This window comes from Chiroxiphia lanceolata, chromosome Z (genome assembly GCF_009829145.1).
Source record: "Chiroxiphia lanceolata isolate bChiLan1 chromosome Z, bChiLan1.pri, whole genome shotgun sequence".
NCBI classification, from domain to species: Eukaryota; Metazoa; Chordata; class Aves; order Passeriformes; family Pipridae; genus Chiroxiphia; species Chiroxiphia lanceolata.
In genome coordinates, this window is record NC_045671.1 from 16,224,969 (window position 1) to 16,244,293 (window position 19,325).

Below are 19,325 nucleotides of genomic sequence, written 5' to 3' on the forward strand. Positions count from 1 at the left end.
CTCCACTAGCTCTTGGCCCGTCATATGATTGGATGTGACTTGGTGGCAAAAGAGTCTATGGGACATTTTGGGAAGAAAAGAAGCTTTCAGATGCATAACTTCATCTGTCTGATAGGTTACCTATGGCAGGTCTTGCAGCAAAGAGAGTTCACGTGTGATATATTTCTTGTGCTACGGCTTGTAACAGGTTATAAAAATAAAATGAAAACCAGTCTATATCATTACTTTTTACCACCTGGAAAAGGTCCTCAAAATAGTGTAATTTTTTAGTGTTGTGATCTAGCCATGAATACCTAGTGGGATTTTTTTATTGTGCGCTAACAGTCCAGCACTTTTAAAAATCCATTTAGGAAAGTATGAAATTCTGAAACCCTCTGATTTTCAACTTGCTGAATGCAGTTACACTCCCGGTGGAGAAACTTTCTGAGTTGCTGTTATCTGAATACACTCTATACAAGTTGCTCTGTATGTTGAGTCTTTGCTGGTGGCATAGCACTGATTATTTAGAAGGAAATTTTTAAGTAGGTGTGTATTTCTACCTTTGCCACTTTGTATACAGAAAAAGCTTGTCATACTTTCATTAGCAGTTCCTTGTGGAGCTCCTTGATGAACACAGCAAACTCCATTAGGAGTATGTTTGAAGGAAAAAGACTTTCATAATCACATTCAACCCTTATTTTTACTTTTCAAGTCCTCTGAGGTTTTTACATAAAATAAGGATATGAAACATAAATTAAACTTTGGTCTAATAAAGTAATAAGCAAACTTCAAAGTTTGAGGAGTTCATTTCAGGCAAGTGTTGAAAATCCAAAGGTTGTCTTAGATCTTCTCTGAGCAGGCCTGGAATTGAATGGGAAATGTCCAAGAATCTACTTTCTTTTCCTCCTGAGATTTCATACATGCTGTCTTCTCAGCTGCTCAGGGAACTTTGTGCTTAAATACTCAGCAAAAAAATAAACTTCAAAGTACTGAATCTGACTCTTAAACCTCAGAAAAGGTTATTGGCTTTCAAGTGGTCATTTGAACCTGTGTATCTGACCCTAATAAATATGCTGTGCAGCTGCCTTATTTCTGTAAGACCTTCTCTCTTCAAGACAAAGACATCCAAGAGCAGAAATGATAACTTTTACGGGTGCTAAACAGGGTTTGCTTTGCTTATATTTTCTTTTATTCTTTGCATTTTGCTAGTATTAGTATAGCAGAGGCTCAGGGCTCTGGACAGGCAGTTCTGTGCCATGCTGAGGGCACAGAGAGCCCAGAATCCACAGTTCAACCCTGAGCTATAGTGTAGGTGTGTGTGCTCCCAGCCTTGATCCCTGCTATTCCCAAATTATTGTTGGAATCTCCTTGACTGCTAGCAGACCTACCCAGTTGCTTTGTGCCTTGCCCTTGCCTGCAGCCCTTGGTTCACCTTTCCTGGAGAAGCAACCAACGAAGTCTGTGGACCTTGTGTTTTCTTGGTTGGGCTGAGGTAAATTTAAGGACCAACAAAGTAAAAAAAATACTGCTAAGGTTTCTTTCAGCTTTTCAAGCGAAATATCTTGCTTTATTTTTAGCAAATTGGTCTCAGTGGAATTCCTGATTTCCTTGCCACATGCATATTTTTATTTTAAATTACTCTTGCTTTTTGTTTTTCTTTCTTTCGCTCTTTTTCTTTCTTTCTTTCTTTCTTTCTTTCTTTCTTTCTTTCTTTCTTTCTTTCTTTCTTTCTTTCTTTCTTTCTTTCTTTCTTTCTCTTTCTTTCTTTTTTTCTTTCTTTCTTTCTTTCTTTCTTTCTTTCTCTCTTTCTTTCTTTCTTCCTTCCTTCCTTCCTTTCTCTCTTTCTTTCTGCCTTCCTGCCTTTCTATACTTTCTACCTTTCCTTTTTTAATTTTTTTTTTGACTGTGGACACTGGCTGAACCTTTTAACAGAAGATAAAATGGAAAAAGTAGAAACAACACTAATTTTTTCACAAAATGCAAACTTAGCTTAGAAACTGATTATTTTGGTATGTAAAGATGACAAAATCTGTTTATCAGATGTAATGATGCAGTGTAGCTTTAGCATTATAAATAGTGAAATTATTACCTCTTGGGAATCATCAATCAGCATAATATTTTTAAGAAGACTTTTTCTCATAGTTGGTCTGTTTTTAGTCTCAAAACCTCATTTTCTTGCACAGATGCATGAAATTCTTTCGTTTGAGTGATTAGTAGGGCCCAGCTCTTCTGTCAATGCCATTTTCTCTTACACATTTACATTTGTGCTTAAGGAATTCAAATATTCATAAACAGCGTAATTATAAACATATAATGCATATGTATGTTATTATGAACACTTTGTAATTAAATTACCCTTACTTTCTAGAGAGTTCATTACTGCAGATGAGGAAGTAAAGACATGAGGAAGACACTGACTTTTTAAAACATCATTTACTGTTTTAATGATTCCCAGAATATGAGAAAATATGGCAAATTCAAACACAAGAAACAGATATGGAAAACTATAGGCTATGAATACTCAAGTTGCACTGGCATCTTTTGCCAAGGTCATATGAAAGAGAAGTCAATATAATTAGCTTTTTTAGCATCATGCTATGACTTCTTTGTGATTACTGTGCTAAAAGCAAACTGGATTTACTTCAGCTCACTCCTACTGAAATGCTCCATCATTTTTCATTCTTTATTTTATAGTATGCTATAAAATCGGAGCAGAAGGAGCCTGAGAGTCCATCCTCTACCTCTCAATGGATCCATTACATCTCTGAGGGGCATCTTCCCCACTCATTCTTAAAGATATTGCTTGATTTCTCTAGTCACTGTAGGCCCTTTGTGTTGCACCCATGCTCAGGTGCTTGACACTCCTGCTGCCAAGTGTCTTATTTGAAAGTCACTATAGGCTTTAGGCTCAGTCCTTTCCATCCACTAATAAGCAGGTTGTAGATGGGAATAACAACAGTCCCTGCAGTATTGGACAGATGCAGTGGTAAGGTTCCAAAGGAAAAGGCTCTGAAACATTTCTTACAGAATAATTTCTGCATCACAAAGTTTTGGTTTTTTTTTTTAATATTTCTGTGGTTTTATCCATCAATCTAAAAATTGTTATGTCTTTGGAAGAGAGCATAATCAAATACTGCACATTTGGCAATATTTTACTCAATCTCTTGAATTTTATGTCTGCAGAAGCTATTTGCATGACTTTGTTTTTTCCTTATTTTGTAAAATAGCCTGATTTTTCTTCCATATTTTTTGTTTACAGTTGATGCTTTGTTAGAATTGTTTCAGAACTATCATCTTGAGTTCTAGCAATGCATCTTTTCTTCCCTTTAAGTAACTTTGGATGTGAAACAAGTGTTCCAGCGACAAGAGTTTCCCCACTGTCTTCCTATGATGTACAATGGACCACAAACACTGTCACTGAGCATTTCTTTTCACTTCTCTGAAGGGGTGGCAGATTCTGTACTAAATTCTGGAGTCTGAATTCAGGGAAGTTTCAAGCAGATAAATCCAGCCATTTCCAATGCAAACATAACAAGCAAATATTAAGATCTTTGTTAAGATTATGACATCTTTTTTTTATAACGAAGATCAGTGTCAACATACATACAAAAGCAACAGATTAGCCTTAAGTAGAAAACGTAAGGCTTTAACAGTGGACATGTATACCTGTTTTCCAATTCATGCTTTAAGAAAATCAGGCTCCCAACCTCCTAAGATTCTCATGTTCCCCTGTAACACTCTTGGTTGCATTGAGTTTTAACAGTGAGAGAGAATGCATGTAATAAGTCGGTAGAGGTAGAAGGCTTGAATAACAGTATGACCTAATTGAATCATCAGCTTCTTATATGTTTCTGTATTTTTCCTTTTCTTTAAAGTTACTTATTTTCAACTTTATTCAACTGTGTTGTTTTCAAGAATTCTCACTGTAAAAAACAGTGTCTCATCAGGTGAAGAAAGAAGGGTGGCTGTAATCTTAAAAAGCCAAGGAAAGTCCAAGTAATTTGAAATTTGAGGTTATTAGAGCAAAGACCGTAGAATCACAGAACATGACCCAGGTGACTAAAACCTTTTTAGCTGTTCGGATCCTTAATCCCAAATTTCGAAAAAGGCATTTGTGTGAGCATATGTGTACAAAAGAGGTTGAAGGTGAGAACTGTAATACAAAACAGGGTCATTATTGATTATAATTATAATTATTTGTCACCTGTATTAATTGGTTATCACTAAGAAAATGCTAACAACATGAGAATACCCAGTTGTGACATTTTGTGAAAGATGGAGAAAATGACTATCATTTGTAAAATACCTTTACATACTTATCTCTGTGAGCTTAGCGATAGTCACAGATGTCCCTGCTGTGGGTTTCTGCTTGAGCACACAAATACAGAAGTAAACTGGAACACTTTTAACAATCAGTGGGAACATGTCTCATTTTGGAGTTTTCACTGATCCTCCACAAGCTTGCAGTGGTGGGTGTATAGCGACATCTGAGAGTGAGAATAGCAAAGACAGGAAAAATTTACAAAGTCCTTTACTAGGGTATGGCTACTTTTTTCCCAAGATGTAACCAATAGCCTTGTTTTATTATATTATTTTGATAATGAATTACCTATGCTATCCTTGGTTTGGTCTCTTAAGCTTCTGTTTTGCTGACAATTCATGTCACTTAGGATGGAAACACAAAGAAATTGTAAAATTCTGGTGGAGACAGAGTCCCATCATACCTAAGGTGAGAGCTTCTTGCTTGGCCTCAAGTCTGGTACTGTTTCCTAAAAAAAGTATTCCTTTAAGTTTGAACCTGGATGTACTCTGCCGAAATCAATAGACACTCTTCAGTTGACAATTAGTATAAATGCTCCTATTCAATATCTGATATGTTTCATATTCCACTCATTTCACATTTTCCCTTTGAGGAAAAATGAATCCCTTTCCATTACTTTCTGTTAATGAATTTATTTTAAGATTAAGAATAACAAAAGTAATGAAGCTCTTCTATTTCCTGCAGAATGATTAAAGATTCATTGGGGAGAGGGAAGCATTATGGAGCCCATGGACTAGGAGATCCACAAAGAAAATTAAAAAACAGAGTTGAAATCCCTAATCCAATTAATATTTATATATTTTATGACAAAATGAACAATTCCCACAGGAGAAAGCCCTAATTTAGACTATTGATTAGTTTTGCAGAGCTGTTAATTCCCTGCATGTATCTACGTCCTTTGGACCTGCAATCTCCTCTCCTTGAATGAGTAAAGTCACTTCAAATTAAACGGTTTAGGTAAGTAGACTGCAGGAGATATGTCCTTTTGAGCTGTCTTACCAGGCCAAGTCCCAAGTGGTTTCATAACATTGGGGCTACACAATTGTGTTGGTTGCAATGGTGCTTTGAGCCTCCTTCTACAGGGACATGTGTAGACACTTTCTGTCCCTTACACCCCCTGGTTTTGCTCGTCGCTCAGCAATGTTGAGAAGCATCCCAGAAAAAGCTCCTGGACCTCTCCTTAGGGTGCTTTGATGCTGGGACTAACAACAGCGAAGTCTGGAGCAGCTTTGGTGAACTGTGTCCCAGACAAAGGCCTCCTCTCCTGAGTTTTAGGACTCATCTCTCTTCCCTGGTCTCTGCAGATATTCTTTAGCCAAGCACCACTCACAGCTGAACAGAGAAAGCAGGACTGCTAGTTCTTCTTTCTTCTTTCTCTCACTCAGATACTTGTAGAAGTACATAGGGAAGCAAAGGGGTAGTTTGAATATTAATTAAATAAAATTCTTAATTTTGTCTCCTTTTGCTTTCACTCATCTGCACTGAACCACAAAGAGAATCTTTGAATTGATGTATAAAAACCTCTTCAATGTCCCTTCATTTGTCAGGGTACCTGGATACCAACAACCCCCTCAGATATGAGCTCTGAGCATTGAAATCTATAATAGCTGTTTTTAAATGCATGTTTATAACGTTACGTGAATCTGAAAGGCTGCATTGCAGATTATTTTATTAATTTCTCAGTAAATTTGTCCAACTTGTGGGTAGAAGGAATTTTATTCCCTATCTGCTAGCACTGAAAATCAAGGATCTGAAATCCAAATGGATGTCTTTTCTATCTCATTAATAAAGGACAGTACTTTGCAGTCAGTACTTGCATAGACAATTATATGTCCTTGGTATAACATAATACTTGACACAGAAGATGATAGTCCATTTTCCAGGAAGTTTTTAGCTTTCTTTGAGAAAATGTTTCTTATATTTGTAAGGCAGAGTGATGAAATACAGGTAAGAAGTGTGTTGGCAGAACTACAGTGTTGCTATTTTTACATAACCACTTTCACTGAATAAGATTTTTAGATTCCCAAGAGTGCATGGATGTATGTACAGGTCTGAAAGATAAATAAGTACATTTAAAACAGGTATTTCAGTCTAACAAATTTTTCTCTGCTTAAAATATTAAGGATGTAGAAAACCCAGGAATACAGCTTGAATCATGTTTTCGGCTCATGCTCTCAAATCTATGCAGAACTTTATAGCTCTGAGTCAACTTAAAAGTTCCTATTGTCCACACAGTGAATAGATGCATGTGGGACTAACCTCTGTTGCACCATCTGGGATAGCTAGATATGATGTTGCTACACCGGATCAAAATCTAGCCCTTGGCATTTTTTAAAAAAAGAAGGCGTATTTATACAGGCTCAAAAAAAGTCTCTATAGCATGAATCACAACCTGCAACTTGATAATGACAAAATGTCTCATAATTTAGCCACCGTGAAACATTTGCCACCTATATTACATGTTTTCTCATGGATTAAAGAGTTTCTGTGGTTAATATCTGAGCCTTGCCCCCCATTATTTGAGAACTGTGTGTGAAATAGTCGAAATCTGCAGCCTAATTTGTAGATTAAAAGTAATCTTGGACTTTCGTTGCTGCAAATGAACTTTTTATTATGGTGGCAATGTCACTCCAGTGTACGGTGGGTGCTGGTAAGAAGTCAACACTGCCCAGCTGTTGTCATGCAACAGGATCTTAGATAACAGAGATATTTCCTGTTCACCAGGGGGTACCATTGTGTGGGAACTGCCCATGACGGCTGGCTTGTGATGCTACTCATTCCAACCACTTTTTAGTCTGGTATTTGAGATGCCACTCATAGGCTGGGTCCTGCTCAAGGTTACCTCATTCTATTTCTGACTTTTCCATTGACTCAAGGATAAGGAAGTTGGTTGGTTTATTCTGTTCTTCATTATCATAGAATCATAGAATGGCCTGGGTTGATTATCACTAACTTTTAAGTAGATTTAGTAGTTAAAATCAGTCAGTAATATTTTACTAAAAATATATCTTGTCTGGAAATACTAATCTTCCATACGAAAAGAATTTGGAGCTGTGAACCAATATTTTTGTTTGCCACATCTTTTACCAGAAAAAGAAGCCACTTTTGCCCCAAATTTTTTTTCAGAATAAAAGCATTTATCTTCCAAAAGAGAATTTTTAATCAAAGAAATAATTCTTGCAGGTAGGGTACTTCTTTTGGCTTCAATATCCGATTACTTATAGGAACTCTAAATGCTGCAGAAAAAGAAGCAAAGACAGTATAAACTTCCACAAAGGTTTAATACCATTCTGTACAAAATCACTGGTCATGTGTTTGTGTCTCTTTGTGTCTATACGAGTGTAACAGAAAAGGAGAAATACCAAAAATGTGGAGTTTCAGAGGGTAAAAGAACCATTTGCTTACACCTATCTAAAAGATTTATTTTGAGAGGTACTTTGTGAATGATTTTCTGTTGAGATATGTTCAAAGGGCCAGGATCCTAATTACTGCATGCACTATTACAATACTACAACTACAGTAAACTATATGTTTTGGCTTTAAAACAATTATGATTTCAGAAATTATAACAGCATCTCTTGTCATCTTCAACCCGAAGCAGGAACTGTTCCTCCCTCAATTATGTAATTGAGAAATAGGACCATAGATTTAAAAGCTGGTGCCTAGCGGGAAGCCAGTTGCCAACGAAAAGTAGATTCCTGGTTGTCCAAAATCTACTTTTATTCTATTGTCACTTTTGTCGTCTATAATACTTTACTGAATTTCTAAGTCAGTGAAGTAATCTATTGGAAATCTATGCTAAGGACTCACCTCCACAAGCTAACCTACAAAAGGACTGACAAAATTAATTTAAAAATCATTAAGCACTTGTGTGATACTAAGTCAGACAATGGCTTTTTAGTGTGAGCAAGTTCAGTGGATCTGGAGCTGTCAGAAATTTTGCTGAAGCAAGAATAGGATGTGATGATGAACTTAAGATAAATCTTTGTATTATTCTCAAAGAAGAAGTGACAGATGCCATAGGATTGACAGAGTTGGGCTGGATGGGTGCCAGGTTCTGAGGCACATGTGTGAGATCCCCAACGTTCCCAGCCCATGGAATCTGGCTGCTGGGCATTCACACTCCTCCCAGTGCCATTGTCACTGCAGGACGAGTTGCTGGCACATGGACATTTTCCATTTGGGCAGGAACAGATACAGCTTATGCTGAAAATAGAACTGAGAAGCAATTTTTATTGCAGTGTTTAATAGAGACAAAATATCTTTCTTCTAAAATTGAAGATTTCTCCAGGGAAATACTGCTCAAGGAAACTATTCAATTTTCAATAAACCTGAGAAGTAATTTCTGCTATTCATTTAAAAAACCTGTTTGCATTGTTTTTTATCATCATACATAGTTTAATGGTCTCTCCCCTTCTCTCTTCCACAGTTTAACCGTGTCTAAACTGTGTAGTGATACACTGAATGAAGAAAGCTAGAGGAAAATTGGAGCTAGCAGTACAAGCAAGTGATGTACAATGATGTGGAATTAACTTGAACAGTTCAGTAAAGTGATAATCATGAATGACTAAGTACATAATTGGTTAAAAATGGTGTGATGTTCCCATATTTTGAAAACCTAGTTTTGCACAGTTTTTATTTTGTCCCATTTTTTGGGTTTTAAAAGCCTTTTTTGTGGTACAAAGCCAAATGTTAAAATGCTCATACGGATTCATTGTTTTAAGAAAGAATTGGTTAAGAGTTTAGAAGTCCTTTCATAATTAATAAACTTGCTTTTTACTATACTGATGTAAGAGCTATTTTTTTGGCTACTTTACAGCCAAATATTCAAGTGTCTTCAATTACAGTTAATAACCCTGGGCTCTCTGGCTCCTCCTGGCAGCTCTTGAGCTTGAATGCAGAGATGAAGTAGTGAGTTAAATAAGTCTAATTTGGGAACAATGTCATTCTGAATAACACTGGCAATACAATTGTTTCTGTGGCATTTTGGCACAATTCACCTTTCAGCAGGAATACTGAGTGTTGGTCCTGAAAACTGGCCTAAGATGGCATGCCTGTGTGAAGAGACAGCCCCTTTTTTAGTGTACTTTCCATGCCTGGCACATGGCAGCGTGCCCATGCCCACCCTGTGCTGCTTTGAGGGTCCTGCTGCCCAACTGCCTTCTGCCCAACAGCAGTGTGGCACCTCTTGGCAGTGCTGATTTCTCCCAGCCTTGTGTTCATGGTGAAGACTTTCCTTCTTGGTGTTCCCTCTGTGTTTTCTGTTACTCTGCACAAAGCATGGTTGCTGGCAGCCCGTGGTGAGAGCATTGCACTGAGACTAAACAAACACTTATTTACATGCCATGAGTACAGCATCCTATTAAACCATTTAGAGGAGGAGCAGAACTTTTCTGTGTCATTTTAGATAATTGCAGCAATTCAGCAGTTCAAAATGGCTCAAAAATCCATCAAAAACTATTCTTGCATTTTTCTGTAAAAATCTTAAAAGTTCATTTTCACATTCACATGTCTGAGTGGGAAGAAAACTATTTACTTCTGATTTAGTATAATTTACCCGTCACTGTGCCTGTCTGACTCTTGGAAAATAAAACCGGGGTTCACGATGGAATGCAAGTAGGGGGTTGTTGCAAATGAAACCATTCATTCATAAACAAAAAGTGGAATAGGAGATAATTTTGCTAGAATCTTGAAGCACACAAAACCAGAGAGTGAGAGAAGAAATAGTTCTCTGTACGTGCCTTTATTAATGGTGGGGTTTTATATATCATGACCTTTTTTCCCCCTTACAAGTAAAATCCATCAAAGAAGAAAACAAGGTTAAGTGAATGAGAATTAATTTCCATCTGACAAATGTTTTATCACTTACAGACTATTCAGATAATTATGAGAACATACAATACAATAACAAAAGGAAAATTAGCTTGCCTTTCTATCAAGAAAACAAATTTTACTGGAAACAATGAATTTGTGTTTCAATAAACACCCCGAAGTTGACAGTAACACTCAAAAGCAAGCAGAGAAGATGACAGCTAATTGGAGATGCAGAAGGAAGGCTAGGAGAAGTTCTTGTCTCTGCTCTCTGGGTGTGAGAGATCTGTGGTGAGTTACACTATCACGGGATTGTCTCAACATACAGGAGTTCAGAGTCACATTTCCCAGGCGGTGTTGTGTTGGTGTCACAACATTGTAGCTAAGACATTTTGGAAGTGTTTGACACTGGTCTAATTCACCCTTCCCTTGCGCATGATGATACATAGATAGGGATTTTGCACATTAATTTCTGGCTGCTCTGAGTCTGACATAAAGCTTGCAGAGGTTCAATTTCTATCATTATTAATATTTGATGTGCTTTTTTTCCCTGTTCATGGTATTTGAAGTAATGAGAGGTCCGCATCACAGCTCACCAAAACAGGACTCAGTGGCCCATGGCATCCAGGAACAGTATGGAGTGGTGTGCAGAAAGGCACTCCTAGCATTAACTTATTCATAGTGTCTCTCTGGAGAAATGGTTCCCAGCAGAATGTTTTGGATTCACCCTGGAGCACATTGATGTGAAAGGCTGGCAATCAGAAACAGAAAGAAGACAGTTATTCTGTCTATCTTATTAGAAGTCCTCTCTGTCGGTTCACAGACAGAAAACTCTTTTGCTTTCCAGCATTGGCCTTTCATTTTTTTTCACCTTGTTTGTCATTTGAGCAGAGTCTTCTGTTTCCTGTGGTGATTCTCTATGAAAAACATCAGATCTCAGCTCTACTTTAAAAGGCTGCAGTCAGCTCTGTGAATAGCTCCCAACTCTGTGCTCAACTCTCCTCAACCTACTCAGAAGAGCGGTATCTGTACAGGATCTTCTCAGCTGATACTGTAGCAGTGTAACTGATACTGAACAGGTAACTGCAATAGTGGTGTACGCCAGGGAACTAACACTACCATCAGGAGTTGCTCACAGCATAGTTTGTGAACAATCACTTTAAACTCACTCTACTTTGAAGACCAGAAGGAAATACACTTAATTGAAGCAGGCTTTTGTAATGTGGGAGTTCAATAGACCTGAGCAGGAGCAGGCAGTGGATCCAACAAGATCTCAACAGAGAATCGCAGCAAAGTCTTTCAGGAAATTGCTAAAGACTTTCCTGCTTAAACCAAATGAGAACCTCTTGACTGTGAGGTGGTACAGCATGTGCAAAGACACTAAGATTTGAACTTTGGTGAGAAAGTGGTTAAGTGTGAACTCTGTATGTCCCCTGATGCAAGAGACACAGGATCTGCACAGGTAGTTAGGCTGTGTAATAGCAATACCTTAAAAAACCCGACAATTTGGTGATGGCTTGGGACAGGATTTTTAATCTCATCCCCAACTTTTATTATTGGAATGAAGATAAAACATATAGATTTAATTTACTTTTTCTTAAAACGACTAAAAGAATAGTGGGTATTTAACCAAAAAACAATGCTAATATTTTCTTTGATGTATTCTTGTAACAAGAGGGGACATTGGATTCTCTAAATGGGAGCTGCCAAATTCAGCTTCAGGTACCACTGCAGAAAAGAGACTTGTAAGTAATTAATTTATGTGAACAAAACAGTTTGTCTGCTAATGATATTTAACTAAGCTCACTGGAGAAATGAGACAGTATGTTACCTCTACGCCCTCTTGCAGTGTTGCTGTTATATCTGTATTTGCTTCAGCCACCACTTCAGCTAGTTTTCTTGCAAATAGTAAGAAACGGGCTCTTATTTTTCTCAGTACATTGGAGCTGAACTTCTCCATGGCAGTTTCCACTCTGTTTTATATTAGTATTGTGCAATGTCGTCTTTATTCATTTATACATGTGTATAACACAATGGCTTTCTGTGAGACTGTGAGAGGAAGTCTAGCAAACACATAATTTTCTTCTCTCTTCAGAAATGTAGTGAGAGAAGTAGAAAAGGACACCCCAATGCTGACAGCTCAATATAACTTATAAAATTGCTTGTATTTTCCCAAAAGGGTTTTAATTTCCAACACTTTATGTAGATCGTGTAAACTCTACTTGACCCTTCAGCACTCTGCAAATGCAGTACACTGTGGAAAAATACTTATTCCAGCTCATTAGCACAGGTAATTAGATGTCTATTCAGTGTCCAGTGTTACTTTTTATCAATGATGCCAGAAGCGTTGTATATTTTAAACTGTATAATTTCCCTAGTACATTTTAAAAGGTATCCTTTATTTTCTTAAAAGGTACAGCAACTGGAACTGCAAATAATGGTTAGCGGTTCTGGAAAATAAGTTGTCAAAATGTCCTTGATGTAATTCTTAGGAGTCTTAAACTTGTGATTACAAGGATATGTTCAGGAATATAGAACTCATGCATATAAATGTGAAGTACGATTGGTTTTCTTTTAAATATTCATTGGATGTTTTTTCAGATCTTCAGTACTGACTTACTTGAAAAAGGTGTCTGTCCCTCAGTTTTCTAGCCCCCAGAGTAACACTGGCTTTTGAGAGACAGACAGTAGCAACCGCAAGCACAAGACAAGGACACATTAATGCCTTAAACAATACATAGTTGCCACCAAATGCTTAGCAATTTCAGCTTGGACCAATTACATAATCAGATAATATTCTTTTCAGAAATATTGACTATTGGAAATGCACATCCTACTTGTTAACAGAAAAACAAATCTGAAAATTTGGATGTGAAAGTGTAAGAAAAATATAAAATCCCTATGAAAATGTATGATCTGCTAGCTTGCTGAATAGTTTGGCAGCTTCTACTATTTCAAAAATATGCCAGTCCACTGGTGAGAGCCTTTGTTAGTGTCTCCTATCAATTACTTACCAAATTTACAGTCTTCTGAAACATCAGTTCCCTAAAATGATGGTGATTTCTCAGCTGAATTTTTACTGAGAGCTCAGACGCTGACACTGGCCCTACGTATTGCATTGACTTTGAGGGAAAAAAACCCACACACAGATGATTAACTATTTTACAGAATGTTCAGATAAGTAGTTTTGGCACAGTAACACAAAGCTGTGTGGATAAAGGAGAAGTATCATGCACAGCGACCTTTGTATTTAAATGGAGATGTGGATATGTCTGATAATACACAAAATGCTCAAATGCCTGTCTCCAAGTTTATAGTGGGGTGATTATGACACATTTTTAAAAAAAGTTTCTGTAAATTAAAAATAAAAAATTAACTACTTGTAAGAGAGACTTGGTCAGAACATTTCCAGAGAAATGCAGTGTTGTTGAAAGCACTAATCAGTGCAAGCTGAAATGCTTTTCTGAAGTGAGTACATTCTGGTGTGGTTTTGGGTGGAGAGGAAAGAAGAGTTGTGCTTTATTATCCTCATACCTCTCACAAAACCGCAACAATGAACACTGAATGAGGGTCTGGCTTGTTTTCATACAGAGGAATGATCAGAATCAGAAGAAGGTCTTGTATTTGCAACACCAATTTAAAATACATCATTATGTGAAAATGCAGAGAGATAGTGAATCTTAAATAAACAGGTCTCAGCTGCTGACCAGGAACAGACTTCTCCAGTTGGCCCGTAAGATTAAGCAAAGGCAATACTACTGCAAAAGAGCTCTTGCTGCACAGAGCCCAAAACACCAGTTAGACTCACAGCCTGATATTTGGTGACAGAAAATTTCACCATGAAGGAACCAGTTACTGGGGAAGGTAGCAATGTTTGTTCATGAAAGAAGTGATCACCCTGTTTTGAATGTTGATAATTTTTAACGTTGAACTACTCTATTTTTTTTTTGATGGATACACTTTTAAAACAGATCCTACATAAGATTTTGTCCTACACAAGATTTTGTCAAAAGCTTTTGTCAAAATCTTGCTCATTTGCATTTCATCAAGCAAATTATTTATTTAAAGAAATATAGTGAATCATTACCTATCACAGTCATTAATAAGAGCTGGTATAGTTCAAATATATAAACCCAGATGCTGCAAAGACTCCTTCCCCATTTCTTTGGTGTTTTATTGTAGTTTTCTTTTATAATCACTCTGAATTTATTGCATAACCATACGTTGTGGTGATGAAGTTCTGGTTCTCTCTATCTCATTTTAAATTTTAATTATGTTGATTTCTAAACTGTTAAGTAAGTGTTTAAATAGAGGTGGGACCCAGATGAAGTATTGAGATCTACAGCTGAAATTTTAACATATTAAGAGTATCATAGCATCTTGGCACTTGGTGAGGAAATTAAAAACAACCCTACCTCTCACTTGCTGATATGAAATGAAAATGTTGTATCTCCTTTCATGCATACAAGGGCACCAACAAATGAAAAGGTGTTAGTAAGGAAGAGTATTGAGCAGGGTGACTTTTCTAGCTGAGAAAACCAGGATGTGTTTATGCATCATTTCCAAATGGAGTTCTAGAGAAAGAGTAGGTAGCAAAAGGACCATATGTTCAAAAAAAAACCAACCATGAGCTGTGAGATTTTGCATGGCATAATGGCAAGTGTGGGAAGGCATATTTATTAGAAAAAAAAGTGAATAAATATTCACAGAGAAGAGTGAATTAGAACTGTTCTAAAGGTTATAACAACACTCCCTAGGCTATTTGTTTTGGTTTCTCTCTGTAGCAATTTCCTTTCAAAACACAAGGTGTCATTTTTCGTGTTGGAATTTCATACTGTGTTGGACCCAAGTTCTTGTGAGACTCCCTACTAGGTCACTCACAACATAGGTAAACCTGATGGAAAAGAGGTGGTTTCAGTTGACAGTACTTCTGAGTAAGTAATTAGAGTGATTCACTCCTAAGCATTATCATTTTTATTTTTTCTGCTGGAGGAGAGGATTGGCATGACAGCGTGCCGTGAAGGCAGAGTGACGAATGTAACTTCAGACTGTGTCACAATGTGCATTCCCATCAGAGAGAGAATAAAACACAACTTTCTTGCATGAATTGTGGATGCAAAAGCCTCAGGTTTTTTACTGACACAAATGGATACAAGCTTAAATATTAAGCAGCTCTATTTAACCTGTGTGAAAAATTTTGCTTTCCCATTCCCGTCCTTTGTGAAGACTTGATACTTCTTTGGCAGTCTTACCAAGAAATGAAAACAGAAATGATAGCAGGCAATGGGCAAAGCAGAGTGTTGGTCTGAATGATAGTAAAGTATTGCTAGGCTAATCTGTACAGATTTGCATTGCAGTTACTTCTGTTTTCCTGTCTTTCAACATTAATTTGGCTGTATACCTTCTATTTCTCTTCTATTCCCTATAAATCACTAGCTTTAAAATTCAAGCAGGGAAACTTTTCATACCTAGCTTAAGATAGTAGAACAAAGCAAACTGTGCTGTCCCTAGGATTTCAGTGCTTATTTGCTGACAAAATAGCAGAAACTAAACCTAGATAGTTAGTTAGCTAATTCAGTTCAGGAGAGGATATAAATCTATTTATGCAGAATTACATTAATGACCACAGCTAGAGAAGCTCACAGAAGTACTTGTCTTCTGTGCAGTGAAGTCCCAGTCTTAAACTAGCCCTCCTGAATCCAAAACAAACAAAATATTACATCTTCTTTACAAATCAGATTTTCCAAAATAGACAGCCTGTTTGTTTACCTGAGGTGCAGACCAAAAGTCTTTCAATGTACATTAATGAGAAGATAGAACTAATTCTTCATGGCATCTTGACCTAACTAAGATAATATGAAAAAATTCCCTTCAGTGCCTAAATTGTATGTAGGTTGGACATTCATTCTCAGTCCTTCACGTCTCTCTGCACCGGGAAGAATAAGGAATTATACATGGACTTGCAATTTGAAGCCGAGCTCACAGAAGAGAGAACTCCTTTGATCCTTTACAGGTGAGGAGTTCTCACTGAGCTGCTGACAATTCATGATACATCAAGTGCTATGAAACACATCTGGCTCTTGCATAGGAATACTGTTTCTGCCAGCTGTTAACCTGGCTTTTGATTAGCCAGTTGAACAGAAAAGACTGAAAATGCATCAAGACACAAAGTTGGTATCTGTGAGACTAAAGAATAATAATTTCTGTTCTAATTATATATCATGACTCGGTTGAAGTTCAGCCTTTCCTTGCAAGTCTTCCTTCAGAAGACTTATTTCTGAAAATGCTTCCAATACTGTTTCCTTCCTCTTGTTCTTCCTTCACTTCAGGAAATCTTTCTTGTGAAATACAAAAATCCTTGTGAAGATATTCTTCAAGTTTAGTCTTACCTGTTGGAGCAAAGGAAGGATGCATAGTTCATACCATTTGCCTTATTAATCGTCTTTCAACAAATTGTAACTTTTTCAGAATAATCAGATTTTTACTTCGGTAAAAATCTGATCTGGTAAATATCTTATTTGGTAAATATTTATTAAATATGAACGTGAGACTTTGAAAACTAGAAAGGCTTCCTACCATGTCTAATGAGTTTTGATTCTGGCCTCTGGTTTCCCACAGGGTAGACACTGACCTTTAAGGCCAGATTAATAATAACTGGTCAGGTAACATTGGATAACACTACCAGTCTGTTGTTCCAGCTACTTGACAAAACATGTTTGTAGAGATGTTTCAGTAAAATTGCAACACACTTTGGGTAGTTTGACATTTTTGAGTGGCTCTTTTTCTTGACACATTAGGTTTTATGGTTAGTTTTCAATTTGAATTGTGGACTGAAGAACACATAGGGAACTTTAATATTCCAGCAGTGTTACTAGCTCTTCAATGGAAGTTCTGTGAGGATATATTTTGTTAACAGCCTGGGAATCAAAAGGCAGTTGTGTATAGTCTACTCCTTGTACTAAGTGTTCTTCTTGTAATACCAGTACATTTCCCACCCTGGGACATTTCTTCCAGCATCATCATCATGGCTGGGCTTCACGAATGAAGATTTGGGAAGGGCTCTACCCACATTTGTTGTAAGTGCGTTGGTGGCTAAAAAGGCCAATACGAGACAGGCATGACCAGTTGCAAAAGGCACAGCAGAAAGACTCCTTAGATGGTAAATTCTGCAGGGCACGATTCTTTCTGTGTTGCCTTTTCTCCTCAAGGGTGATCTTGCGTGCGTTCTCAAAGGCATCAGTAGCGTTATAGATGGTGTGTCTCCAGGCCTCCCAATTGGAGGCCAGAGTAACCAGTTATGTAGATCAATATGGCCAAGGCTGAGATGTTGTTTCAGGGAGTCCTTGTATCTTCTCTTTGGGGCTCCTCTCTTGTGGCAGCCAGTGGCCAGTTCACCATAAAGCAAGATCTTAGGGAGGCAGTGGTCCTTCATCCTTGAGACGTGTCCTGCCCAACGCAGCTGTGTTCTCAGCAGCATGGCCTCTACACTTGTGACTGCTGTTTGTTCTAGAACAGATGTATTTGTCACAAAATCTGACCAGTGGATGTTTAGGATTGTACGGAGACAGTGTTGATGGAAGCGTTCTAGGAGTCGCAGAGGGTGACTGTAGATGACCTATGATTCAAATCCACATAAGAGAGTAGACAGCACTATGGCTCTGTAAACACTGATCTTTGTGCTTATCTTCAGATGTTTATTTCACCAAACTCTTTTATGAAGCTTTCCAAAAGCATTATATGCCTTTGCTAACCTGTTGTCTATCTCCCCATCAATCTTACCGTCCCAGGAGATGAGGCTACCTAGGTAATAAAACTGCTGGACTGATTTGAGCTCTGATTGGCCAATGGTGATATGGGGATGATGGAAGACTTCCTGAAGTGCCGGCTGATAGAGAACTTCTGTCTTCTTTAAACTGATTTCCAGCCCAAAGACCTCAGCAGCAAAGCAGGATGTTAAACGCTGCAGAGCTGCTTCTGTGTGGGCAACAAGGGCGGCGTCATCAGCATAGAGCAGCTTCCGGACAAGATGATTTAAGGTCTTAGTGTGGGCCTTCAGTCGCCTTAGGTTGAAAAGGCTTCCATCAGTACGATATCGAATGTAGATACCATCCTGATCCTCGAGGTCTGCTGTGGCCCTTTGGAGCATCATGCTGAAAAAGATTGTGAATAGGGTTGGTGCTAGAACGCAGACTTGTTTCACACCATTAGTTATTCGAAAGGGCTCAGAAAGTGCATTGCCATATCTGATTTGGCCGTGCTCATCCTCATGGAGTGAGATGATCATTTTATGGAACTTGGGGGGACAATCTAAATGTTCCAGAATCTGCCATAGACCTTTTCTGCTCACAGTATCGAAAGCCTTGATGACGTCAACAAAGGTTGCATGGAGACCTTTATTCTGTTCCCTACACTTCTCTTGCAGTTGTCTAAGAACAAATACCGTGTCTGTGGTACTCCTGTTGGCTCTGAAACCACACTGACTTTCAGGTAGAATTCCTTCTGCTATAGCGGGTATTAGTCTGTTCAAGAGTATTCTTGCCAGGATTTTGCCAGCAATGGAGAGCAGAGTAATACCACGGTAATTTGAGCAGTCTGATTTAGTACCTTTCTTATACAGAGTGATGATGACTGCGTCACGAAGGTCTGATGGTAGTTCACCTAGTTCCCAACAGCATACCACAAACTCATGAAATTTAGCATGGAGTGCTTGGCTCCCATGCTTCCAGACTTCAGGTGGAATTCCATCAACCCCAGCTGCCTTGCCGATTTTCACCTGCTGTATGGCCTTAAGAGTTTCTCCTAAAGTGGGGGCAGTATCCAATTCGTATTTCACCAGTTGTTGTGTAATGGACTGAATAGCTGAGTCTTGGACTACATGGTTGGTACTGAAAAGAGTCTGAAAGTGTCCAGACCATCCATTCAGAGGTTTTATCTTTTAGAAACGTTTGACCATCAGCGCTGAGTAGAGCGCGTGGAACCCTGGGCTGCTGGGAGGCTCCTGTGCTGTGTGGGAGAAAGGAGAGAGAGGGAGAGCCTTGCCGGCAGGTACTGTACCCCCATGGAAGAGGAGAGGGGAGCTTCGGAGCACACAGAGGTTTGCCGTTCCAGGTTTGGGAGGGGGAAGGGGGGGAGGGGGAAGGAGGGGGGGAAGGAGAGGGGAAGGGTGTCGAGTGGTCCGAGGGGGTCCTCCAACTGGCAGGAGGGAGAGCGGGAC